At 41.3% G+C, this 26,276-nt stretch overlaps 1 pseudogene; it reads right to left on the bottom strand.

Annotated features, from left to right (window-relative positions):
* Nucleotides 1-5,911: 5,911 nt before the first annotated feature.
* On the bottom strand, nt 5,912-6,557 carry LOC143394770 (tubulin-specific chaperone A pseudogene; annotated as a pseudogene).
* Nucleotides 6,558-26,276: the final 19,719 nt, after the last annotated feature.

Genomic DNA, 26,276 nt, shown 5'->3' with positions numbered 1-26,276 from the left:
ACATTTAGCACATGTCTGGCCTCTGTGTATTTCACAGCAGAGCTCAACGGGAACAACTTTCTCCTCACCTGTCCAGCAGGAGTCATTTTGCCCATGTCAGGCTTCGTTTTGGAATCGCCTGATTCAGAACCCCCTGGCATACTGACCAGGAAGACAGGGTCTGGGGGTCAGGAAGCTTGGATTCAAAGCCTTGCTCTGCCTCTGGAAGAAGCTTGGCAAATGGCTTAACTTCTTAACTTACTTGTGTCATTTGTCAACAGGGATGAAGTTATGAGACATACCACAGGCTTGGGGTGAGAATTCAGCAAGACAGTACAGATGGAGCCCTTGAAAGAGACACACAGATCATGGTTAGTGCTCCAGAAACATCAGCGCCTATTCTGCTTCTATGATTTTTCTACTCAGGAAGAACTTCCTGTGTCTCAGGCACTCGCTTTACTTCCTGTATCATTTGGTGCAGGTGAATTAACTTATTTCTTCTTTCCTTATTCTGTTAGGTGCTTGAGGCATTTAGGGGATGGGAAAGGGGCATAATGTCAGGTGCCTGGAGACCTGGAGATGGAATACATTTAATAACTTGCATGATGGAATCATTAGAACTCATTAGCATATTAGAAAGTTGATCAAAGCCATGTTGGTTTAGTTGGGACTCTCACAAACACACAAGCTGTTGAAGGAGGATCATGAGTACATGGGTGTTCATCATGCTATTTATGTAACTAGTGTATGCTTGAAAATTTCCATCACAGAAAGTTTATATAGATGTATACGAGTGCCTGTCCTAAAAAACCCACATCATTCTATTTAAATTTCATACTTTTTCTGAATTAATACATATGTTATATAATGTTTGTGGATTTTTTTTTATAACCAAGACAACAAAACCATTAAAAATGCATCCCTCCCTTGAGACACACTGAAGTTGAGAGAAGGCACAGTTGGTCTATAGCTGGGTCTTCATTCTGCTGGTCACATTCTCTTGCACAGGACTCCCAGCTGGCAGGTGATGGGGACAAAAAGCAGATACCCTCACTGGCACCTGGTGCCAGCTGCCCCCCCACCTTGTACTCTCTCCCAGCATTGGCTTTCAGCCCTTATTCTGGGTTATACTTATCCTGTTTATGTCAATGTCCAGCACTTAGTGTGCCCCACTAACACTCTGAAAATAGAGTCATAGAGGATCTGTCACAGAAATTTCTGCATCAAGATTAGAGATCCCTGATGTCTGCCCCTTTCCTCCTCCAGGCCAGCCAGCTGGTTGCTCACCACCTTTCTCTCTGATCCTGGCAGCCCCTTCAGACTGTTGGCAACAGCGTAGATGACGCATCATTTTTTTCCATGTAGGACCAAGTTCACATCCTTTTGAAATTGATCATCCAGACGTTTGGGTTTGCTGCCACCACAAGTAGAATTGTGAATAATTGTAGCTTCCAATTATTGAGTGATTATTCAGTGCCAAGTGCTAGACATCCATAGGTATTGTCTCATTTAACCTCTCTAACCACGAATGAAGTAAGTACTCCTGTTGTCTCATATTATGGTTGAGGAAACTGAAGCTTACAGAGGTTGAGTGTTATTCATGGTCATGGGGTAATAAATGGAAATTTAAACTTCAGGTTGTCTGATTTCAAAGTTCATGCTGTTAACCTTATACTAATTAAAGATTCTTTTCCCATCCCAGAAAGAGGAGGGGGGTGTCAAAGAATAGCTGACTTTCAACAGACCTACAGTTTTGTTGGGGTGTGTGTGTGTGTGTGTGTGTGTGTAAGTGTGCTTCTATATGAAGAGAGAGCAATCTGGAGGTAGAGGGTGATCAGGTGAGATGCTGACTGGAATTCAGCCTACCTGTTTCTGCCTCTGTTGACAGCAGCTTGCTATCTTGAGCAACCCACTTCCCCTCTATGAATCTCAGCTTCCTCTTCTATAAAACAGGGGTAAAAACAAAACAAAACAAAACAAAAAACTCTAGGTCCCAGTTAACATTAAATGAGACCAAAGGAAGGTGTCCAGAGGAGTACCTAGTCAAAGTAGGCCCTGGAAAATAAGTGTTCCGGGCTGGGGCTGTAGCTCAGTGGTGGAGTGCTTGCCAAGCACGCACAATGCCCTGAGTTAAATCCCCAACACTGGAAAAGAAGTTCCTCTTACACATTTCCTGGTGCAGGAAGGTGTTCCCCCAAAACAGGACTCGGAAAAAGAGGTGTCAGTGAACAGCACTAGTGTGTTTCTTTGGTGCATGCGCAAAGGTGCAAGAGCCCCTTGGAACTTTTCTGTTAGAAACTGGTGGGTTGTTTGGAGTGCCCTTGCTCCCCACGCCACTCCTTGGCTTCCCCAGCCCCTTAGAGCTGTAGGTACAGGCCTGCTTCCTGTACACCTCCTGCTCCTACCTTCCCTACTCCCCAGCCTCAACAAAGTTCTCATCTAGGGTGTGGGGGAGCCTCAGGTGGTAGCAGTTTTCTGAGAAGGCCTCTGAACCGAGGAGTTGGTCTGCCTTTGCTGTGAAACCTCCTCCTGTGAGGAAACCAAGATTCTAAATACACAGAGGTGCACACACTTGCTGCCTCCCCACGCACTCCCTGACTCCTGCCCGGCAAGTGAGAAAGGGTAGTGGATTCCCAGATGTTTCCCAGCCTCTCCTGAGGAGCTTCTGGTTGAATGCTCAGCTCTGGGCAAGTGTCCAGGGCCTGCAATCTGAGGCTAAAAGTTGCAGCAGAAGGCCCCAAGACCCCAAGTGGTACTTGGAGATCCTGAAGGCTGTCCTAGGAGTCATGAAGGTTCCAACAGAAACTCCATTTGGTGCAGATGTAATCACAAGGTGTTTTAAAAGCTCATCTGGAGAAAATTTGGAGAATAAGTTACCAGGATGGAATAGTTAATATTGTGTTGTTATTGATCAGCAAATTTCAAGGGACACCCCCCCAACACACACACACACACACACACACACACACACTTGTTTTATCCTATATGTTAGAAAAATTTCCTTCAGGATTTGGTTATGATTAGTATAAATGGTATAAATTGTTCTACAATTTAAAGGAAATGACACATTTCATGAATTTTCTAAATTGAATTAAATCATTCTTAGACCCCACCTACCAGGAGCTCAAAAATTCAATTGCAGCCACTTTTCAGGGGGATTTCTCATTCTTTCCATGAAGATTTCTGGGATCTCAGAATCTAGAAACCTGGAGAAGGGTGTCAGGTCCATGATGGTCCCTGCCAGTTGCTCATTGTCCAAAAGCAAGTGAACTAGTTAAAAGTTGTTGCTGTTGCTCACACCTGTCCTCTCCAAGTGCAAGTGTTCCACGCACAGATGCTTCCCCCACCCAAGGGGAAATTATTCCCCAAGTTCTTGTCACCTCCACGGTGCCATCTGGGAAGCCCAATACTCCAGGGTCCTACCAGCCCTTGAATGACCCCCAGGCCCTAGGTGTTCTCCACAGCTCTGTCCAACTCTAACAATGGATGTCGGGTCTCCAGACCCTTAGAAAATCAAAGAAGGGCCTCTAACTTTGCTCTGGGGCAAGAGAAGCCCAGCCCTCCAAGACACAAAGGCCACTGGAGAGGAAGAGGGGGAAATACTTCACATTCTTTTCCTGTGAGCCCACAGAAAAAAACCAGACATGGTTAATTTCTCAATCATAGTAGTCTGTCACTTAGTCAATAATTATCTGATTTACTTAGTAATTTATGCTCTCTGAGGAATAGATAGAGCTGTGGTCTCAAAACCCAGCACAACAAAACACAACACAACCCCTTCTTTGAATAAAGTTTATAAAACCTCTCGGCTTCTATAATTTTTAGTCTCTTTAGGATACTTTGGACACGGCTGGGTTTAAACCCACAGAGAAACCAGTGAGTGGCTTGTCTCATTATTACTTCTCACGGAGGAGTCTCCCCTGCCCCCATTTGGGGACTGGTGATTTAGAGATAAGATGTGACCCTGTAATTCAGGAGAATACTAGCTAGCCCCAATTCACACAAAAGATAGCAAAAATACGTTCAAATATATGCCATGACAATACCACACAAGTTGGTGGAGTTATGGTTGGAAGAAATGGTTGTGGAATTAAATAAATCAGACTGAGTTTGGGTTCCATCACTTTTCAGCTGTGTGATTTCAAGCAAATTACTTCTCTCATCCTCTATTTCTGCATTTTTAAAATGATGAATAAAGTGCTTCGTGGGATTTTTGTCAAATTAAATGACAGGCAGCCAAATGGTAGTATAAATTCACCCTGTGTGAAATATCCTCTACTTCAAACATATAACAATGATATAGAATATAGAAATAAAAAATTAAAATGGCATATCTGCATTCAAAAAACAGTATCAGCATCTGCATAGACAAGGCTGAGATGTGGTCTATGCATCTCCTGGGGCTCATGGTGGAGTGAGCCCTGTTTACCCATTGTGGTGATCAGCTGTTTTTTTCTCCCCAGCCCCTCCCCACTCCTATTCCTTGAATCGTTTCCTAAAATAAACCAGATGCCCACAAGCCCTTATCTCAGAGTGTGCTTTTCTGAAGCAGTCTGGGCTAAGACATCTGGAAAGGAGAGAAAAATGAAGCAGTGAGGTGGTAAATAGAAAACAAAAGATGGCAAAAATAAGTTAAAATGTCTGCCATGACAATAAATGTAAACAGATGACTAATTAAAAGGCAGGCTATCAGATTGGATAAAATGAATGAACAAAGTTTGCAAGAGATGTCCCTAAAGAGAAAACACAAAAACGATTGTACATAAAAAGCAAGAAAAATATATATTGTTCCAATGTTAACCAAAAAGAAACATATTGCTAGGGGTTGAATTGTGTCCTCCAAAAGGACAGGTTGAAGTCCTAACCCCCAGTACCCCACAAGTTAACTTATTTGGAAATAGTCATTGCAGATGTCATTAGCAAAGGTGAGGTCATAGAGAACAGGGAGAGCTTTTAATTCCATGTGACTCATGTCCTTATCAGGAGACAAAAGGCACACAGATGCATAGGAAGATGGCCATGTTTTGGAGGAGGCAGGGACACAGCAGTTGAGCTGCTGGGCACTGGGAGAGACAAGGAAGGCGCCTCACCTGGAGTGTATGGACTGAGCATGGCTCTGCCAACATATTGATGTCAGAGCCCAGGATTTAATGCAAAAACCACCATGTTCAGAAGAATTTCAGGTTTCTAATCTCACTGAATTCAGAATTGTGAGAGAATAAATTTCTGTTGGATGAAGCCACCCAGTTTGTGATAATTTGTTGTGGTGGTCCTAGGAAAGTAACGTGCATGTCCAGCAACATTTATATTAGAGCAAATAAAATTAAAGCCCAAAGCATTATTAGAAAGAATCAAGGATAATGCAAAATTATAAAAACAATATCCCCTGAAAAAGATAAAACAATTGTTACTTTGTGTGTGCCTAACATGACCAAGTTATAAAGAGAAGTTGGATGTTTTATATCACAGTGGCACTTATTAATATTCCTTTATCAGGAACTGATAAATCAAGCAGGCAAAAAAAAAAAAAAAAGAGTCAAGATATGTAAGATAGGAAGAGTTAATTTAGCAACCTGATCCAATATAGTCACATGGCAGCCTGCACCAAATAGAGAATCTGTATTGTTTTCAAGCACATGTTGATCATTTTAGCAAAAAGAAAGGCTCAACAAATGTCAAATAATTTATAGCATAAAATTGTATTTTATGTGAAAATGCTATTGTTAGAAATAAATATGCCCCTAGATATATTGTAGGCTAAATAGAAATTCATTTTTAGAAGAATTCATTTATTTGACAGATTAAATCATGCAAAGAAAAAATATGCATTGCATAAAAAGAATTAAACTCATATTACAGCAGTGATCAAGAATAATAAATTGCAGAATAGAGCCCAGGATTTAATGCAAAAACTACCATGTTCAGAAAAGTTTCAGGGTTCTAATCTCACTGAATTCAGTGTTCAAAGTGCTTCTTTAGAACACTCCACTGATTCCAAGTCTTTTTCGGTTTCTATTATCTGTTGAAAATTACAATATGCAGTGTCTAACCTGTGACAGCAATCTGGGGTCATCACTCTTGCAGGATCTCTGCCTACATTTTCAGGTCATCATTTTTGCCACATTCAGCTTTCATTTTTTTTTTAATCTTCTCTTCCAGTTGTTTTGCTTCTTTTTCATACATCACTCTTTCTTTGACCAATTTTTTTTACCATGGGGGGTCTTGATCTTGGTCTGCTTCACGTGAGGATGTGCATGGTCTCAAGAGCCACTGAAGGAGGGGCTGAGAACAAGAATCTTAAACAGAATTTCTTCATAAAAATCACATCTCTGAAAGAACTACATAGCAAAACTTGTGGGATGCAGAATCCTGGAAAAACAAGGCTGAAAGTAAATGAATTAAAATTTTAATCCTAAAAACTAAGAAAAAAAGATTTAGCTAATGGATTTAAGGTCCTTTGCAGAATGCTTGTCATACAATAAAAGGAAATGCAGATGTTCCTGGACTTAAAATAGGTTGCCTCCAAATAAGCCCAAATACAATGAAAATGCATTTAGTACACCTACCTTACCAACCATTGTAGATGGCAACAGTACTGGTGACTTTCCCTTGTGAGTGTGTGGCTGACAGAGCTGTGCTCACTGCCCCACAGGCATCAAGAAAGGATTAGATTTTATATTCCTTGCCTGAGAAAAGATCAAAATTCAAACTTAAAATATGGTTTCTATTGAATGAGCATCCCTTTTTTTAGTTGTCCAAATTTATGCGATATTGTGTAAAATATGATAAATGTCCTCAGTGTGTAATGATAAAATCAGGGTAGTTAACATTTCTGTCTCTTAAAACATTTTTACTGTTTCTGATGAACACATAATGCTTATACATATTTATGAGATACAGAATGTTATTTTAATATACGTATACAATATGTACTGATCATTTCAGAGTAATTAATGTTTCTATCTTCTTATCATTACTTTGTGTTTTGAGCCTTTGAACTCCTCTCTTCTAGTTATTCACAAAATGTACAATAGGCTATTGTGAACTACAGCTGCCCACTGTTCTACAGAACACTAGACTTCCTTATTTTTATCTGTGTTTGGGTACCTGTTATCTAACTTCCCACTATCTTCCCTCCTCCATACTTTACAGCGTCTAGTAATCACTGTGATACATTTTTGATTGACTTGAAAAAAACATGTATGAGAGAGAACCTGTAGAGTTTGCCTTTCTGCATCTGACTTATTTTACCTCCTCTAGTTTCATTCATTTTGCTGCAAATAATAGAATATTATTCTTTTTATGGCTGAATAATATTCCATTGTGTATATATAGACCACATTCCCTTTACCCTTTCATCTGTTGGTGGGCATCTGCACAGAGTCCAGGTCAGCTATTGTGAATAGTGAATATGCATAACTTTTACACCATTGTAAAGTTGAAAAATCCTGTCAAACCACTGTAAGTTGGGAACCATCTATAACTTAATAAATGGAAATTACAGTATTGTTATTCCACCCATGACTTTCCAGTTAAAAGAGCTTTTCTTTCCAGAACTGTTGAAACTTCATAAACAACAATGGTACACCACGACAGAAGTCTCTGTGCCTGCAATTTCAGAAATTAACTTTTTATGTAGTTTGTATAGTCCAATAATATTCCCCAAAGACAAATTCTCTGGCCCAGGTCAGTCTTCTCTGTCTCTATTAAATATAAACACATTCTTTACTCATCGAATGGATTAGAGACTGAACCCAGAGCTTAGCAGGGACATGATATGCTTCAGGAACTAAGACCCTAGAAGGAAGTTGCCCTCTGAAAGACCTCGTTAGCATGCAGGGAGTTCCAGCATCAAGCCTGTTCTTGAAAGAAGAAAAGATTTAAATAATTAGAGAGGATCGCTTTACCTAGAGATGCTATTGATACACCACTAAATTAAAATTATCTTTCAGAAAAGAGGGCATGGCCTTAGATGGACTCTTAATTGCAGGATGTTTTACAATAACTATACTTTGATTAACAAAATTCTGTTTGAATAATATGCAAAATCCTCAAAGAAACTCAATCAATGTTATTTTTAGATTGGTAGGTCAATCACTTGACATAATTTGTTAAAAAGGCATCCAAGAAATCATTAGCAGTATTTCCTTAGTACTATTTGACATTCCATCTATGTTATTTAAAGTTTATATGTTCAAGTTTGTCCCCAAAGTTTTTTTGTTTAATCTTCTCATTTGAAAAAAGAAAGCTAAAATGACTAGTTTTCAAGGCTGCTTTCTCAGGCAAATATATTATCTGTAAGAGGAAAGAACGTGACGACCAACACTCCTGCCTGACAAGCCCCCACGTGCAGAAGGCCACAGCTTACTCTTAAACCTGCTTTAGTTTGGGCCTCTTTAGACGGTGTGCTCTTGGTGTCCGGGAGTCTGAGCACGCTGGGGAGATAAGGTCACTAGGGGCTGTTGCCCTCACTAACCTGAGAACAGTTAACTGTGTGGTTCTTTCTAAGAGTACTGGGCCGCTCCCAGGCCTGGTTCTTGGGAGAGATTGGTTTTGTCATCAAAGTCCAGACTCTGTGTAGTACCTTGTCCTTGCCATTTATCACCCCAACATTCCTTGAAGTAAGAAGAGGATATTCTGTTTATACAAGTAATGAAATTATACAGTCCAGATGAATGACAGAAAAGTAAATCTGTCCTTTGAGCTGATAAAGGAGGAAGACTTATGGGAGAGGGGGTACTTGGTTCCCAGGGCCCTCATCTCCTTCTTCTGTACCCTTTTTCTGAGAAAACCTGCATCTCCCTGGGATAAATGAACATAACCCATCCTGACTCTCCCTGCTCCCAGGTACCTATGACACCCACCACAACTTCTTATATTTTCTTGGCAGTTGTGGGACTAACATACACACAACATTGACTGTCTGTCCACACCATATATTTCTCGAGTGTCCACTAGAGATTCGGTACTGTGCTTGTCACCAGGGATACCATGATGAATGAGGCAGGTACCAATAAGTGCTGCAAGCCAAGACCAGGCCTGCCCAATCATAGAAAGACACACATTCCTGTGAGGAATGCAGCCATGGTAAAAAGCTCAGAATATAATGATCTGTCTAGTGTCCCCTCTGGACACAGCAGAACTGATTTCATCTGGCAGTGGCTTCAAAAGACCAAGCCCAGAAAAGCAAAGGCCTTCTGCTAAAAGCACGGCTCTGAAAGGTATACGATACCACAGGGAAAATGTGCTTTCTCTCCTCACTCAGGAGGTCCCCAGGCATCCAGGAAGGCCAGGAGGGGGGCTCCCAGACGTGGGTCTCCTCTGAAGCCCTGAGATAGTCAGCCTTTGGCAAAGGTTCCATCCGGCCTCTAGGAGCAATCTCCCCAACCCCCCACCCTTTCCAGCTGCCAGCTCTGTCTGAACTGTAGATAAAGCAGCCAGGGGTAACCGTAATGAAAGAGTATAGAATATCCAAGATCGTTTCCAATTAGTCACTGTTTAAAGCAGTTCCACAGATTTTTTTCAGGGCTGCATTGGGTGATGATCACTTTTAGCTTAAAGTGACCAGAGCACATTCTCTCAGGTCCCTGGCAGGAATGCAAACGTCTTCCCTTAGGGTAATTCAGAACCCTTACTCTCCCCTGCTAGTTCTGCTGATTAAAAAAATAATAATAATAAATAAATAAAAATCATACAACATTAGATTAGATCTGGGGGCACTGAACATGACAGCAGTCTTTTATGAGGTCTACTAAAAAAAAAAAAAAACTGTCTTATAAACCCACCTGTCTGTTGAAGCAAGCTCTTCCTGGTGAAATGCTTGTCTTGCATCCTGCTGCCCCACGCAGAGGTTTACATAGAGATTAGCAAGGTGGCAAGACAATCTCTGTTTGTTTCCAGGGAAGGAAGGTTGTTTCATTGGAATTCATAAGCTGATCCTGAGGAAATCAGGTTGGCCGGATGCAGAACTGCCCTGATGAGCAGGAGGGGACAGTTTTGGTTAGAACTCATTTGTATTAATGTTGAAACTGTATCGCACACTCCCCTTCCCTCAATAGCTCATACAGTTCTGACACAGAGAAATGGAATACCTCAGAGTTTCTGAAAGCCTCTGGCTGGGCCTCCACATGCTGTAGATCAAGAGCCTTTCCACAGATGCTCTGAACCCAAGAGGAGGAATTCTGGACATGTAAGTACAATGGCTTCAAGCTCTGTGCTTCCTCAGGTCTCTGTCCCTGTTGTTACCAACTTGTAGGACACCACACTTTCCTCTCCCCATTTGGCCATCACATGATCATTCTCAAGGACGAGAGAATGTTCTGAAAGATCATCTTGGGATCCATAGTGTTGGGTGAGGCAGGATAGATTAGGGACCCTGGTCCCAGGCCCCACCCACCTCGATTAGCAGAGCTGATGTGAGCCTAAGGATGTGTCTTTCATCCTGCCTGACTGGGTTATTGGAGGAGCTAACTTCCATTAAGTACAAACAGCAATATCCTGTTATTCAAAAAATTGACCAACCATTCCAAGAAGGGGCATGCATGGAAACCCCCAAGTTTGACCAAAAGTAACCTAGAGAAAAAGAAAGCTCCTATTAAGACCCCATACAGGGTTGGAGTTGTGGCTCACTTGCCTGGCCTGTGTGTGGCACTGGGTTCAGTCCTCGGCACCACATAAAAATGAATAAATGAAATAAAGGTGCTGTGTCCATCTACAACTCAAAAAAAAAAAAAAAAAAAAAGAACCCATATATATTACTTTCATCTCATGCATCTAATGTAAAATCTGAGAACAAGCATTTGGCACCTACACAATAAGCATTATGGGAAAGGCACAGGAATCTGTCAATCACTCCTTGTTTAGCATAAACCTCTTCTGGCACAAAGCCCACCAGAGGTGAAAAGGAACTCAGAAGTTCATAGAAATCCAGATCCCCTCTCAGTCCATGAGCAGACACCTTTGTACTGTCTCCACTGCACCCTTGCTGTGGATCTTCCTCCATTAAACTCTCTTAAATTCTTTTGTGTGTGTGTGTGTGTGTGTTGGTGAATTCTTCTAATTATCAGCACACCAGCCATCACCCAGGCACCCATAGTCTATTCATCCTTCTTGCTCACTAGGCCTGTGGCATGTAGAAATATCATGATTCAGTTTTCTGGTCTCCAATTTTTTTAGGAACTTAGAGTTTAGCAAAAGGTTTTCACATAGTTATGTGAAAGAATGAGAAGAATTACAGAATCTCCAGAAATTTCTTTAGGAAACCCTTCATTGGGGAGCTCACAAAGAAGGCAAGGAAGCTGGTCTAGGTTCAGCTGTCTCAATTGTGTTGGGCAATGCTTCATTCATTTGTTCAATTCACAAACACTGTGTGTGTGTGTGTGTGTGTGTGTGTGTGTGTCTACGCATGCGTACACACTAACACTGTACTGGGTGATGCAGATACGAGGCTGAACAAGGTGGATGCAGTTCCTGCTCTCAGAGGGCTTACAGTCTTGCTGGAGAGGAAAATATTAACTGAATAATCACAAAAATTCCAATTAAAAATTGTGATGAAAAAGTGCAGAGCCAGCTAACCTGTGCAATCTGTTTTTCATTAGAATCCTTAAGAAAGTTTTTCCAGGCACATCTGGAAAACGAGAGAGAAGGACTGTCAGTGAGGTTTATTTAATAAGCTCTTCTCTCCCCTCTCATGTTTGTCAGCTTTTCCCTCTATAGGTCAAGCGGGTCCAGCTTTTCTGATCCCTGTATTATGTTAGGGCCATCTAACTTAACCTGAGGTTGGGGTTGGATCAGGGAGGGCTTCCTGGAGGAAGCAACATTTAAACCAAGACCTGAGACATCCAGGAAAGGTGACATGCCTTGGGAAATGGTGTGATCTACTATACCCTGTGGTAGACAGGTATCCTGTTCAGTCCCAACTCTGGCTCCCCCTGTATGTAAAACTTTGTGTAAGGCACCTAGTCTGTGGGTTCAGGGTTATTTTGTTGTTGTTGTTTATTTTTTTATTATTCCTATATGTAAAGTGAAGATATGCTACTGCCAGCAAAGGTCATGGTGCTCATCTGAAAGCAATGGCTGAGCTAAGGCATTGCCCTGGAAACTATAAATCTGCACAATAAATACAAGGGATCCTTATCATTCCCCTTGAGCTCCACTGCATCTGTGTAAGTGAGATTGTCAAGGGGAGAACTTCATTTGACATTTAGAAAAATGAAGGTGAAGGGGTTTTCCTTATTTGGATCCTCTACTTTATTTGCAATATACCCAGATTATGTGCAGACACACGAGGGAGGATAGGTGGGATTGGGAAAGCTGGTCCCAGATGACCTGCAGAGGGGCAAGCCAACAGACGTGTGAGGGAGAAGGGGCTTATTAAACAAACCTTACTGACAGTCTTTCTCCTTTCTTTTCCAGATGCGCCTCAAAAGGCTTTGCCAAGAATTCTAATGAGAAACAGACTCTCTCTTACTCTGTCCTTCACCTGCAGATTTCTGAGCAGGGATACTGCTGTCCACTTCTACTGAGAGTCCAAGAGGGGTTTGTTTTAAATTCTCCCCTGTAGGAATCTGGGCTTTGAATGTGAGAGAAAACATTTCAGATTTTCCTTCCTTTATTCTCCAGCCAAAAATCATGGGGTTAAGATATGAAAGGGAGGAAAACACAGGGCCATTTGCAGAGTGCTGGGGGCTACTCGCCCACCGGAAGCCCTAGGAGTTAATTAGCAAAGCTCTTAAATTGAAAGAAAGCAGGGGGATCCCAGTGCACAGTGAGAAACATTTACTCTGTCCTGTGAATATTCACGTTTGTGGTCCCCAGCCACCCACCCACAGACTGCAGCGTGGGTCAATGAATCTATTGTGAAGTGAAGGAAGCCAAGCCAAGACCTTGCCCGGAGAAATGTGCAAGTGGGTTTTGCCTCTTTCACCTGAAACAGAAGTGATTAAAGAGATTTTTGCCAACTTCTACCATCTTGGATCAGGAAGTGTCATGAATTTTCAGTTGTGCAAGGTTCTAAAGCAAACGTGGTATCTGCTCTTGCCCTGGTGGCTAGAAATACAGTCCTGCCTTGCTTCTCCACAGCTTGCCCTGACTTCCTGGGGCCTGTTTCTAGTCCATCAGTTTCTTTGCCCCACCCCCACAGTCTTGGCCTGCTCAGCCTACAGGGGTAGGTTGGGAGGATGCTCCACAGCACCGCCCCCAGCAACCCAGCAAGGACCCTCGGCTCCCTCTTGCTGGATTTACATGGAACAGTGGGAAGGTCACCCTTTTCTATATCCCATATCATCCTGTCTCAAACAAACAAAAACCATTCTGAGTTGCCCAGTGTGTGGTGGGAAGACCCAGTTCTTTACTCCCCTTTGTCTCTGCCATCCCAGCATTCCCAGCAGCAGACTCCTTTCCAGAGTGATTTGCCCTTTGCACCCGGTTTTGTCAACAGCCAAGTTTGCCAAGACAAACTCTACCTGGGAGGAAGGAACTCCCTGAAAGGCCAGTGCTCAAATAGTGTGTCACCTGCCAAGTACAAGCTCTAAGGCTCAAACTTAAGTGGAAAATTTCTCCTAGTATAAAGTTATATTAAAAAGAAAACAAAAAGAACTGGAAGTGAAACTGGACGTGTGTGTGTGTGTGTGTGTGTGTGTGTGTGCGCGCGCCGCACTCGTGTGCTGGGTATTGAACCTAGGGCCTTATACACAATAGGCAAGCACTCTAGCACCGAGTCACACCCTCAGCCTGCAAAAGTGGATTTTTCATGGGTTCAAAAGTATGAAACTCAAACATCCCATCAAAATGTTAGGCTGTCTCTCCTTGTGGAGATGGCCACCATTCTTCCTTGAATGTATCTCTGCTTTCCTAAATACATCTTTGTGTGTCTCTGACTGGCATGTGCTGAAATTCTTTTCCCTCACAAAAGCCAGACATTGCTTGTTCTGAGATGAGGTTCCCATTTCTGGGAACTCTTAGAACCTCCAGTGACCTCTCTTCAGGTGACCCAGATGGGACGGCTTACTGAGGCACTGACTTTGAAAGGTCCTTTCTCTGGGAACTTCTCAGACTTTCAGTGACAGAACTCAGACATACTCAGTACATTGAACTGAAGAAGAAGGATCAGACCCGAGGCAACTCTGACTCTCACACCCATTTCTCACCCTCTGGACTCTTGTGATGCGAAAGGAGGGTCTTTCTCTGAGTTTCCCTGACTACTTAAAGGCTAGATCCCCCAGAAGATACTCAGTTGTGAATTATTTTCCCAGACATCTAATCACCAAAGGGAGATGATTTATATCACAGGAAGGAAGACTAGAGTTGACACCACACCCAGAGCCTAGATGTATTTTGTTCTCTGGGTCCATTCATCTCCCCTAGAAATCATGTACTCTCTCTAAATTGCCTATGTCTCCCCTGACCCTTTTAATTTTCCTGTCTCCTATGAAGAAGGTATATAAACTTCTAAATCTCTGGGATTAATGGGTACTCACTCGCCTGTGATTGTTCCCTCCCACTACAGGTAATAAATTTGGATGTCTTTTCTCTAGGGTTCCAACCCAGGCTTACTAATGCTAGGCAAGTGCTCTACCACTGAGCTATACCCCCAGCTGTAACCCTAGCACCAGGAAAACAAAGAACAACAAAAATAAATAAATAAATAAAAATACTCATTTGACCCCCCAAAAAAGTCTATAATAAAATATTCCAAAATGTATTATGGCTGTTGAAGTATCATGGGGATAAGAAGGAGCTTGGGGGCCAGACCTCCTGCCTCCATGGAAGTTCTGTGCAAATCATTAAATGTCCTTAAGCTTCAGTGTTCTTATCTGAAAAATAGAAATACTGGCTTCCCCTCTCCCCCCAAAGCTGTTGTAAGGACTAAATGGGGTGATGTATGGGAAAGTTCTATCATGGTACTAGTCATGCAAAAATTTTCCTTAGCATTACCTTGGGCTATTGTTCTGCATTTTCTGAATTTTTCATGATGGAATTCCTTTTGGGGGGCAAAGGTATACTGGGGATTGAACTCAGGGGCACTTGACCACTGAACCACATCCCTGGCCCTATTTTGTATTTTATTTAGAGACAGGGTCTCACTGGGTTGCTTAGGGCCTCACTTTTTTCTGAGGCTGGCTTTGAACTCGCCATCTCCCTGCCTCAGTCTCCTGAGCTGGTGGGATTACAGGTGTCTGCCATCATGCCCAGCCCATTTTACTCTTATAATTAGAAAAAACAAAGGTTAAAATAATTACACAACTGGTTTGACCCATGTAATAGCAAATTTTCAAACTAGGTGATATTATCCATATTATATCTCATATTTGAAGTAGGATACTTTCTACAGGCATCTTAAAGCTTTAGTAATAACTAATCTAAAAATGCAATCATTTTTATCTGCTAAGGATTCAGCCTCAGACCTCAAAATGCTCTTTTTGGAGAGAAGGTTCCACATCTAGACCACTCCAGGAGCACATTGCAGGGATGCTCTCGCCTCCCACGGTGCAGCAAGGAATGCTGCCTTCTGCTTTGAAAGATACTCCAGCAGGTCAAATCCGTCTGAGGAATCAGAGCCCACCATACCCTCTGAAATGGCAATTTCCCTCTCATCAAAACTTTTTCATTAGCATCCCTTTGTAACCCATTAAGCCCTTAACAGTGTCTTTGAGGAATCCCACCTGTTTTCCATCAGGATTTCAACTGTAAGCCAGCACAAACATGTGTGATAAGTTGATGCTAAAATACCATGACACACTCCTTGGATTTACTAGCATTTAATAAATGAAGGAGAAAGCTTTGCCTTTTATAGCCCTGAGCCTCCCCAGCCTGAAGCAGCTGTAGCAGATGCCGCCTGCTAAGTATTCATTACACGTTTCTTCCAAATGCAGGGAGCAGGCACCACAGATCATTGTGCAGTAAGGGCAGGAACAAGCACCCCAGATCATCAGGCCCACTTTATAGAGACAGAAGGTCCATTGTTCTCAACTAAACTTCAACATCAAATGGGGAGTTTAAAAAAGACCGGCAAGTCCCAGTCCTAGCCCCAGCCTGAGATTTACTTTCAGCTGGCTTGAGGGAACCCAGGTAGCCAATAATTTTTCATAGCTTCTATAAGGGCCATTCATGCATATAGACAAGCTTGATATCAGCTAAAAATGATTGGGACCAAAAGCAGGATAGTATAGTGAGAAGAACACGGGCTTTGGACATAGCAAGCAAAGGATGTGAATTCACCATTTGAAAAAGACATCTGTGTTATCTGAGACAAATCTGCCAAATTCTTTGGACCTCAGTTGCTTCAATTCAAAAATAAGGTTAGCGATATTATTTCACAAGGCTGGTTTAAGGAGCAAATGAAATAATATATGTAAATGGCAGAGTACTGGGGCTTCTACACAGCAGGTGGTCAAATAGGTATTAAGTATTGTTATTAATGAGCTGAATATCAACAGCTGTTTTCTCAGAATTGAGGTTCCATAGGAGGTAGTGACACATACCTATAATCTCAGCTACTCAGGAGGCTAAAGAAGAAGGATGGCAAGTTGGAGGTCTGGGCAATTGAGTGAAACCCTGTTTCAGAATAAAAATAAAGACTGGGAATGTAGCTCAGTGGTAGAGTGCTTGCCTAGCATACACAGGCCTTGAGTTCAATCCCCAGAACCCCTCAAAAACCAAAACAACAGCAAACTCCTTAGAAGAAGATAGCAATCCTACCTTCATCTTATGGGGATGATGGAACCTTTCTTCAAATTAACATGTCTATCACAAAATGATTCAACATTGCTCTGGAGATTCCAGGCAATGCAATTGAGCAAGAGGAAATAAAATGCATAGATTACAAAGTAAATCCAAAATTTTCTCTGCAAATTACAAGAATATCTACATAGAAAAACCCCAATAAATGTTAAAGGATGATATTAGAACTAACCAGATGACCGAGATTGGGGGATATAGGTTAATATACAAAAATGAATTGTATTTGCATATGCAAGCAATGAATGATTAGAAATTCAAATTTAAGAAGCAATATCATTTATATCACCAAAGCAACAAGAAAACATGAAATACCTAGGTAGAATTTTTTCAAAACACTGTAAGTAGAGCTAGACTTGTGCCTCAGTGGTAGAGTGCTTGCCTACCATGGGTAAGGCACTGGGTTCGAACCTTAGCACCATATAAAAATAAATAAATAAAATAAAGGTATTGTGTTCATCTATAACTATTATATATAAAAAAAGAACATTATAAGTTCCATTATTGAAGACTAAAATTCACTAATGAAAAAACTTGGACTAAATTAGTGAAGTAATATGCAGATTAGAAGTTTAAATGCTAAGAAGTCAATTTCTCTCAAATTGATTGTTACATCAACATAATTCCAATCAAAATTCTAGCAATTTTGTTGTTGTTGTCTCCTTTTTGTGGAAACAAGCTGATTCTAAATGTATATGAAAGGCAAAGGAACTACAATGGTAATAGCTATGAAAAAAAAAATGAAGCTCGGAGACTCATGCTACCTTATTTCAATACATACCATGAAGTTAATGTACGGAAAGAAAAACAGCTTTTCTCTTTACCCATCTTGGGTTCATTGGCATGGGCCTCTGTAACTAAAGACAGATTAACAAGAGAAAAACAAACAGAAGTTTATTAACATGTATACCCAGGAAATAGATACAAAGGGTAAAAATGAGTAAAATAAGAAAAATCTCAAAGGAGGTTTTAGAACTCCAGTTATATAGCATTTTTCAGCAAAGAACAGTACATTTTTAGAGAAGTGACATGACAAAGGAAAGGAAATTAGACTTCATAGGTGGGCAAATTGCAAGAAGGCAAATAAATCATGGCATTTGCAGGTAAATGGATGGCATTGGAGAAGATAATGCTAAGGGAAGTTAGGCAATCCCAAAAAAACAAATTGCAAATGTTTTCTCTGATATAAGGAGGCTGACTCATAGTAGGGTAGGAAGGGGGGAGCATGGGAGATTAGATGAATTCTAGATAGAGAAGAGGGGTGGGAGGAAAAGGGAGGCGGCAGGGAATTAGTAAGAATGGTAGAATGTGATGGACATCATTATACAAAGTACATGTATGAAAACTCAAATTGGGTGACAACATAATTTATATATAAACAGATATGAAAAATTGTGGTATATATGTGTAATAAGAATTGTAATGCAAAAAAATAGTACATGTATAAAGGCATGAATTGGCGTGAACATACTCTATATACAAAGATATGAAAAATTGTACTCTATGTGTGTAATAAGAACTGTAATGCATTCAAAAAGAAGAGGTGGAGGAGGAGGAGGAGGAGGAGGAGGAGGAAGAAGAAGAAGAAGAAGAAGAAGAAGAAGAAGAAGAAGAAGAAGAAGAAGAAGAAGAAAGCAAATAAAAGGCAGTTTGTTATGTAGATTCCTCTAGTGTCATCTCCAGACTGATAAAGATCTCAGATAAAGGATCAGCCTTCACCTCTCCTGGTAGAGAAGGGAGGGTGCATATTCTAGTTTTCTAAGCTAGAGTAATCAAGACAGAGTAGTATTGGTGAATGGAATACAGAATAGGACCAATGGAATACATGCATAGGACCAATTGTTTTTGACAAAGACACAAGAGAAATTATGTGGAGGAAGGAGAGACTTTTCAACAAATTGTCTTGGTACAATTGGGTATCCATTATGCAAAAACAAAAAAATCTCGGCTCTTTATTCATATTCCATACCTTATAAAAAATTGACTCCAACTGCATCATAAACCTAAAGGTAAAACCTAAAACTATACAACTACTAGAAGAAAATACATGAAAAAAAAACTTTGTGATGTTGGGGTAGGCAAAACCAATTTAGATACGATAACACCTGAAGCACAATCTGTAAAAGAAAAGTTGATGAATTGGGCTTCATTAAAATTAAAATTACCTGCTCCGAAAATGACACTGCTATGAAAACGAAAAGACAGGCTATAAACTAGGAGAACATATTTGCAAAACATATTTAATAACCTATTTTCAGAATATATAAAGAACTCTCAAAGATCAATAACAACCAATCCAATTTAAAAAGTAGGCAAAAGATTTGAACAGTTAGCTCACCAAAGAACATGCACAGATGGCAATAAGAATATGAAAATATGTCCAGCATTAGTTATTAGAGAAATATGAAATAAAAATAAATTATAATTTAGGCTAAGAGGATCAATACACCTAGTAGGATGGCTACAATAGAAAGACAACACCAAGACCTGGGGAAGATGGGGAGCAAATGTAACACTCATATTACTGGTAGGAGGCAAATTGGTACAACCACTTTGGAAAATCATTTGCTAGTGTCTCATAAAGTTAAATATGCATTTATCATATTTTCAGAAATCTCATATCCAGGTATTTATCCAAGAGGAATGGAAATATATTTTTACATAAAAACCCATACACAAATATAATGATTTTATTCAAAATCATCAAATGTGCACCAATGACAATGTCCATCAACTGGTGGATAAATGAACAAACTATAGTATATGCAGGCAATGGAATATCACTTAGCAATAAAAAGGAAACAAAATAAAACAAACAAACAAAAAAACTAATGCATGCCATAACATGGAAAAAACCTCATATGCCTTGTACTAAATGAAAGAATCCAGACTTGAAAGGCTATCATCCCTATGACTATACTTATGAGACATTCTGTAAAAGACCTTTAGGAACAAAGAATAGATCAGTTGTTGACAAAGTCTAGACATAGAGGGAGTTTTGGGGATAATGGAACTGTTCTAAATCTTGATGATGATGATGATTATACAAATGTATACATTTGGTCAAAACTTATAGAATTGGGCTGGGGATGTGGCTCAAGTGGTAGCGCGCTCGCCTGACATGTGCAGGGCTCTGGGTTCGATTCTCAGCACCACATAAAAATAAAATAAAAATGTTGTGTCCACCGAAAACTAAAAAAAAAAACACTTATAGAATTGGACATCAAAATGAATGAATTCTGCTGTATATCAATTATTCTTCAAAAAAAAAAACAATTGATGAAGGCCTCTTTGAATTGAAGGAATAGTGGTACCTCATTCTCTGTAAATTGGCTTGATCCAAAGACAGGAGTGGCCAGGGAGGAGTGCTTGACGAGTGAACTGTGTTGAGCAATGTAGGCTAGTAACGTGGCTCCCCGACTGCCCAGCTGTGCAGCCAGAGCCGAAAAGCCGATGGGTCAGGTTGGAGCAGGTGTGGCAAGCATAGCCAGGCCTGCCCTTTGCAGAGCCCACCAGGCCTGCAGGAGCCCGAGGTCCAGTGAGCCAGGACCAAGGGGAGCCAGGGTGCATTGACCTGTCACCTGCAGGGCAGCCAGGCTAAGCCCTATTCTGATCCCCTGATCCACACAGCACTCAGAGCATCTATCCATGATCAGATGACCTCAACCTCCTGGGAAGCCGGGATTCCCTGGCTGCAAAAAAAAGGAAGTGGGGGCAGTTCAGACTCAGGGTTAACCCATAGTGTTAGTGCTTTTCCAAAACCTGATTAGCATAAATTTTAACCAATAGCATTGGTACTTTTCCAAACCTTGCTTAGCATAAGTTTGGACCAATAGCGTTGACTCAATTGCCCTGTAAACCCTAGACTGGCACACTCAAGTGGCAACCCCTATTGGGTCCCCTCTCTCCCAGGGGAAATTCTGTTTCTGTTCACATTTGAATAAATCCTACTCTGACATTCACTCTTCCTTGTCTGTGGATTTCCTTCTTAGAATTCATAAGACAAGAACCTAAGAATAAGAAACTGGTGGTGAGTTGTGGGGTCTGCTGCAACCCTGGAGGACATAACCTGCCATTCAGAGTTGAAATATTCTTCTCCACTGCAGAGGCCTGAATCTTATGCAGACCCCACCTGCCCCAGCAGAAGGGAGGAACTTTGGTTTTACTCGCAGTTTCAAACACAGGTCACTGGAACCCTGGGAATTTATCTGAAAAAGTAATGGGTGGGACCACGCAGTTAGTTTCCACACTTCAAGGAAAATCATGTTTTACCTGTGAAAAGTTTACCTAGACAGGGTGAGTGAAATCTTATTCTCTCACTTTTGGTGGAAATTCTCTTCTCTGCTGATTACATTTAATTAACAGAGAATTTTAAAAAGCCATCATGCAGCTTCGTGGATAAAAGTCCTTCAAAAGTAGAAGCCGAGATTGAAAATTATAGAAATGGTTTTTGGTGGTGAGGTTTGTGACTGGCCAGACTAATGCACAATTTGAGGAAGATGAAGGAACACTGTTCTCTGAGAAGGTTTGAAAACCCAAGCACATTTTTACTTGCCAATAAAGTTTGGGGGTCCTTCTATTTAATGTTGGGGAATGGCCCCTCCTGCCTCCACCCCGGGTCTGTTCAGGCCAGTAGGAGGTCAAAAAAGACCAGAAAAAAATACAAACCCCGGAGTTCTGATCAATACCAGGTACCAGTCCCCTATCTAGAGCACCTTCTCCTTTTAGGCTAGGATACTCTCCATGTAAAGAAGTGCATTTCCAGGATTGAGACTGAACATCTTTGTTAACGATTAACACATCAGTTTTATGACTGTTCATTGTAACAAAGAGAGTTAAGGTTTTGAGCCAAACAACACCAGAAGTGGTGACACCAAAACCTGGCTGAGGTGGAAAGATATGAGAGATTTTAGCAGCAACATTAGACCCACCTGAACTCAGGCCAGTTAACATGTTCTCCCCTTCTCGGCTTGCACAGAGCTCAAGGGAGCTTAGCAGGATTAGGAGTAAATATCTCGTTATTTTTAACATAGCCAAATTCTCTTATAACTCTATCGTTCCTGCCAGTAACACTTCATGAAGGGAGGTATCCAACTTGAGACAAAACATGGAGTAGATAAAGATTTGTCTAAGGTCCTACCCAGGAGTGGCCTATGGAGTTGGTACCTAAAAAAGAGATGGCACAGTAGGAAGTTTATAGATTTTGAAGTCAGACAGACTTGGATTTGAATTCTGATTCTGCCACTACAAGTCTTCCTCAAGTTATCTTGCCTCTTGGAACTTGTTTCCCTTAAAATGAGGATATTACCTAGCTTACAAAATTACTGTAAAGATTAGAGATAATAAGTGAAGACATTCTGACATGGAATCATGGGATCTTATCACCTGATGAATGCTCAGTAAATGTTGGCAATGCACACACATACACACACACACACACACACACACACACACACCCATATATGTACATATACATATATAATAAATTTTAATAAATAGATAATGAGAATAAAAACGAGATGCATACTCTTTCACTTCTGAATATTTTTGAGATGGGGTGTGTTTTAATCGGTGTCAATCAAAATTTGACTGTAGCAAATGGAGGAGAGTTATGACATGGTCATCGTTACTGGTCTGTGGAAACTTAGCTAAATCCTTCCAAGTAGGTCACAGAATTGAGAGTCAGAAGAAGCTGCTGTGGCTAATTTATGCCTTGTGGAATATCACTAGATACTACACATTCAGTGTGTCAAAAATGTATGGCTGACTTTCAAATTTTCAATGATATGTAATTAAATTACAGAAAAAAAAACCCATGAATTTAGCCAAATAGGAAGTACACACAAACTCTGGCATATTCACTATCTTTACTAAGTGTCCTTAGAATATCAAGTTCATGAGCATAGGGTCTATAAATCTATATTTCTCTGATAGTATTTCCTTCAGTTGGGAAGGCTATTTGGACCCGAAATGTGAAATAAACTTAAAATTGATTAGACAGTGATACTAAATAATAAAGAAGAAAACAATATGTTATTATAGATAAATGTACACTATTATTAGTTTTTAAAAATTTGTAATATGGTATTTCTTTTTTCTGAGAATCTATTTTAAATCGATGGTGTACCTTACAACTGATGGCATCTCACAATATATTAAATGTGGTAATCCTATACCTCTCTTGACCCTGGCTAGTACCTCATCTGCGCATGTTGACACTATTTGTGACATTAGCTGATGAGGCTGATTCAAAATTAGCAGTGACAGGCAAAATATATGGCCAATGTCATTCAATCTCATTAATGATTAGGAAAATAAAAATTAAATAAAAAGATCATTGTATTCCTTTGGGCAAAAAAAATGAACATGTCTGACAACACCAAGTGTTACAGATAATATGGAGTAATAAGATCTCACAGACATTCTTTGTAGGAAAGTAATGTGGTACTCCTACTTTGGAAAACAGTTTGATATTTTCACATAAAGTTGAACATGCACATAGCTCATGACCTAGACATTTCATTCCTCATCAAGAGTCTCTTGCACAAGATAACCAAAAAACATGTACGACAAAAGGGATAGTTCAGTTTGCGTCAGATGACACACAGATGCTCTTCCTCAAGACAGTCATAGTTTTTTCATATACAGCAGAAAGAAGTGCATTTTGTGCCGAGCCATGTGTGAGGGCCTGGTTTCAATTCCCAGAACCACCACCACCCCCCGCAAAAAAATGTGCTCCCTATTTTGTCTCGCAGAATATTAAAAAGATATGTACTCAAGGGTTGAGATTTAATACAATTCATAACTTTTATTGCTGTGTCAAGATAAAATCTTAAGTGAAACTGGAAAATCTGTACCGACAGCAAATGGCAGTGCAGCTTAGTGCTACTACCTGGCTTTGTGCTTGGGTGACTGGAGTTTTACTCACCGTTATTTTTGCACCGTCTGTGTGAAAAAGCAAGTAATATCTTAGAGTTATTATGAAAATAGTTTTGACTTTCAGTGTCCCTGAAAGGTTCACAGGGACCCACTTGGAGAACATCACTGTCTGGAATTCCAATATGTGAATATACTACATTTTTTTTTTCTAATGATAGTGAATATTTAGGTAGTTTCCAGTTTGATGTTATGACATATAGAAGAAGCATTTAAAACAAGTTTTTCTCCCCACCACATAAAAAAAAAAAAAAAAGAAAGAAAGAAAGAAAAAGTACTTAATCTAGTGTCTAACATATAGAGTAGACCCAGAAGGGTCCCTGGAGGTTATTCAAGCCTGTACCTGGCAGGATCCCCTGAGTCTCCCATCTGGTCTAGGCAAACAACTATGTCCCTGAGGGGAGCTATCAAGAAAAGAATTCCCCGTGGGTCTCCAAAATGAGGTTAGCTCCTTTCCCTGTTGCGACCCAGGCTCAGGAAGGCAGGACACAGGGCCCATTCCACCAAGGCTGAAAAGCCAGAGGGTTTTTCCTCCTGCAGAGGACTTGATTAAACCACCACATCACAAGGATTTCAAAGACAAACCTGGCCCTTCTGTGCTCCAGAGGTTACCCTAGGCAGACTGCCTACTCCAGAACCCAGAGGAGAGGGTATCAAAGGTAGAAGAGTTGCTTAAATGAAGAGAGAAATTTTAAATTTAATTAGGAGAGGGAATTAAAATCAAATAGACTGCTCTGCTGATTGAAAGTCCTAATTTATATATTTCTAACTTCAAAAGGAACAGAAGGGCCCCCTGCACCCTGCACTTTGGCTTCAGTGATTGGCCCTTCTCCAGCTCTAAACCTTACCCCACAACACCACACAGCTGAGACGGCGGATCTAGGACCTAGTGCCTGCTGTCCCATGGAGTGGACTTAGACATCCACTTTTACCCCACCAAGCCTCAGCTTCCCCATCTATGAAAGACAGACAATGGACTGTCACCTGAAAACCTACACGTGTTTTGTAAAGCTCCAGTGATTCAGAGCACGGGAATGAAATGCGAAGTGTAAAGAGCTGCAGAGCAGCGAGCTGTAGCTAGTGTTACTGTTGCTCACTGCCTGGGAGGTGGCATGCAGCGCATGCTCAGCTGGCAGGAAATGAGGGCTGCAGGGGCCTGGCAGTGGACTGTGATTCTAGACCGTGGGTCCTGGAGCATGAACGAATTCTGGTTTGCCTGTTGGTGTGGATGCTTACATTCTGCCAAGGGGTCTGAGTGGGGAGCTGTGGGCAACCCCAATTTTAGGATCAGGCATCCCTTCAGCTCATCTTGGAGCTGGGAAGCTGAATAAAAGATCAGAGCCTGAGGCTGGGGGCAGAGTGGGGGCCGCTGTGAAGCTGCCTGAGTGTTTGCGATGGGGTGGCCATAGCCACCTGCCCTCCTTCTCCATGTTTTGCTGGGTAAAACTGAGTTTCTGTGCCTTTAAATTTGTTTGACATCTTTGAGATTGGAAACAGAGCTCTCCAGTGGATGGCGGGCAGTAGCTGTGGAATGCTGTTCTAATATAAAACTCTCTCTTGGTGGGTGGATCTGGACGGATACACCCACTGTCAGCCTTGCAGCTAAATCACCTATTATGGTCCTGGGAAAGATCCCAGATCCTCTGGGCTGATCCTTCACCCTGTGGGTTCTGGAGAATAGGACTATTTTCCTTCTCAGGCTATGTAGACCCTTCTCCCACCCTCAGCAGACAAGCTGACCCTGAGATTCCAGGCTAGATCCAGGGCTGAGAGCTCAGGGCTGGGGAGGGAGTCACCAGTGTTTTGTCCTAAAGCCGCTTCTGGACCAGCCACTCAGGGAGTGCCTTGCCCAACACTCAGCTTCAGCAGGTCACAAAACCCAGACTGGCAGCCAGTGCTCACTCTGCTCTTTTTTCTCCTCCTCCAGGTTGCCTCCTTCCCCAAGATCATGATGTCAGGGTTATGTGCCCATTTTGCATGTTCACAGAGGGAGGTTAAGACTGGATACTCCAGTTTCTCTTCTTGGCCAGGAATCTCCCTGATGGGAAGGTCCCTTCTTCCCACCCGGGGTTCCCCCTTCCAGCCTGAGGACTCTCCAGCTACTCTTCACCTGGGCCTGGCCCTCCCATTGGTCAGATCCTCTGCTCAAATGCAGGCTCTGGAGTCAGAGAGGTGAGAATTGAATTTTGATCTGCTCTTTAATAGCTGTTGAGCTAGGACAAGCTACTAGGCCTTTCTGATTTTCAGTTTTTTTTCAATTGTAAAATGGGAATAGTAAACTGTGTACAGTGGTGCACATAATATAATCCTAGCAACTCAGGAAGCCGAGGCAGGAGGATGACAAATTCAAGGCCAGCCTGGGCAACTTTGTGAGACCCTATCTCAGAATAAAATTTAAAAAGAACCAAGGCTCTAGCTTAGCATCGAGTGCTCTAGTATGACTAACTAACTAACTAACTAAATAAATAAATAAATAAATAAATAAATAAATAAGGGAATACTGTCAAACACATCTGGAGGTATTAAGAGAACAAAATGAGTTACACAGTATATAGCAGCCCAGCATAACAGCTCTCAAAATGTGATCTAGGGGTCTCTAAGACCCTTTAAGGATAACTGCCAGG

Source organism: Callospermophilus lateralis, chromosome 3 (assembly GCF_048772815.1).
Source record: "Callospermophilus lateralis isolate mCalLat2 chromosome 3, mCalLat2.hap1, whole genome shotgun sequence".
In the NCBI taxonomy this organism is placed as follows: domain Eukaryota; kingdom Metazoa; phylum Chordata; class Mammalia; order Rodentia; family Sciuridae; genus Callospermophilus; species Callospermophilus lateralis.
Note: the sequence above shows the minus strand (reverse complement) of the source record. Positions and strands in the feature narration are given on the sequence as shown.